Below are 2361 nucleotides of genomic sequence, written 5' to 3'. Positions count from 1 at the left end.
TTAAAGCTAGGTAAGTTATATCGTCTGCTGGTTTTCCTGGGGTGTCACATCGTCCCCAACTTGAATGGGAATTTCGTCCTGAAATTCACTAGTTGCATCAACAGTAGGTTTGCTAGGTTTTGACTGGTCTTCGGGGAACAAATGTGGATACTTAAGTTTCATCTGGTCCTCGCGTTCCCACGTGAACTCTGGACCGCGTCTTGAGTTCCAACGAACTCTCACAATCGGTATACGGCTATGTTTACGAACTTTAACTTCCCGATCCATAATCTCAATTGGTTCTTCGACAAACTGCAATTTGTCATCTATCTTCAGCTCTTGAAATGGTACAACTAGCGTTTCATCAACCAAACACTTCTTTAGTTGCGATACGTGAAATACATCATGGACATTACCCAATTCAGCCGGTAATTCCAACCTGTAGGCCACCTTTCCAATTCGTTCTACAATTTTGAATGGTCCTACATAACGAGGGTTTAGTTTGCCGCGTTTCCCAAAACGCACCACACCCTTCCAGGGTGAAACCTTTAACATAACGCGGTCATTAACTTCAAATTCCAGCGGTTTACTACGCTTGTCGGCGTAGCTTTTCTGACGATCGCGAGCTGCGGCCATACGGTTTCGAATCTGCACAATGCTTTCTGATGCCTCAAGAACAAACTCAGGGCCTGTGATCTGACTATCACCCACCTCATGCCAACAGAGAGGTGAACGACACTTCCGTCCGTACAGTGCTTCGAACGGAGCTGCCTTAATACTTGAATGGTAGCTGTTGTTGTAGGAGAATTCTATCAACGGTAGGTGCTTCTCCCATCCTTTCCCAAAGTCGAGTACGCATGCCCGAAGCATATCTTCAAGTGTCTAGATGGTGCGCTCGCTTTGACCATCCGTCTGCGGGTGATAAGCGGTGCTCATGTCGAGTTGGGAACCAAACGATTTATGCATTGACTACCATAATTCTGAAGTGAAACGCGGATCTTGGTCTGAAATGATAGAAGTTGGCACCCCATGCCTAGAAACCACCTCCTTAAGATACACTGCTGCCAGCTGAGAAAATTTGTCTGTTTCCTTGATTGCTAGGAAGTGTGCTGATTTCGTGAGGCGATCAACAATCACCCAAATAGTGTCATTCCCAGCCTGAGTTCTTGGTAGTCCTGTCACGAAATCCATAGCGATCTGTTCCCACTTCCATGTGGGTATCTCTGGTTGCTGCAGTAGACCTGAGGGCTTTCGATGTTTCGCTTTGACTTTAGCACAAGTCAAACATTTGCTGACGTAGGTTGCTATGTGAGCTTTCATGCTAGGCCACCAGTATGTAGTTTTCAAGTCGTGATACATCTTATCTGATCCAGGATGTACAGAGTAACGTGACTTATGTGCTTCATCCATTACAAGTTCCCGTAAGTCACCATAGAGTGGAACCCAGATGAATCCGGTTACGTAGTAAGCACCGTCTCCCTTTCGTTCTAGTCGTTGCCTCGAGCCACGTAAAGCTTCAGCTCGAACGTTCTCTGGTTTCAACGCTTCTAACTGAGCGTCTCGTATCTGGGAGGGAAGGTTGGACTGGATCGTGAGTTGCAATGCTCGCACACGCCTAGGTGCATTATCCTTTCTGCTGAGGGCGTCGGCTACAACGTTTGCCTTGCCCGGATGATACTTGATGGCACATTCATAATCGTTCAATAATTCCACCCATCGTCGCTGTCGCATATTCAATTCTTTCTGGTCGAAGATGTGCTGAAGACTCCTATGGTCGGTATAGATGGTGCATTTGGTACCGTACAGATAGTGCCTCCAAATCTTCAACGCAAATACCACCGCTCCTAACTCCAAGTCGTGTGTCGTGTAGTTCTTCTCGTGCACCTTCAGCTGACGAGAAGCATAAGCTATTACCTTCTCGCGTTGCATCAACACGCAACCGAGACCCTGAATTGACGCGTCACAATATACCACAAAATCTTCGGTGCCCTCTGGTAAAGACAAGATCGGTGCACTGCAAAGTTTCTGCTTCAGAACTTGGAAAGCCTCTTCCTGCTTCGTTCCCCAAGAGTACGTTGTGTTCTTCTGTGTCAGCGAGGTGAGAGGTTGCGCGATTTTTGAGAAATCTTTAATGAACCGTCGATAATACCCTGCGAGACCAAGAAATTGTCGCACCTCAGACGGAGTCTTTGGTGCCGCCCAATTCTTTACTGCATCCACCTTCGCAGGATCCACATGTATCCCTTTCTCGTTGACAACGTGCCCAAGGAAGTGCACTTCTCGAATCCAAAAGTCGCACTTAGAAAATTTCGCATACAACTGTTCCCTTCTCAAAAGTTCCAAGATGAGACGTAGGTGACGCTCGTGATCTTCCTTGTTCTT

The sequence above is a fragment of the Helianthus annuus genome, chromosome 1 (assembly GCF_002127325.2).
Source record: "Helianthus annuus cultivar XRQ/B chromosome 1, HanXRQr2.0-SUNRISE, whole genome shotgun sequence".
Lineage (NCBI taxonomy): Eukaryota > Viridiplantae > Streptophyta > Magnoliopsida > Asterales > Asteraceae > Helianthus > Helianthus annuus.
The sequence above is the reverse complement of the archived record's forward strand: the minus strand, read 5'-3'. Positions refer to the sequence as shown.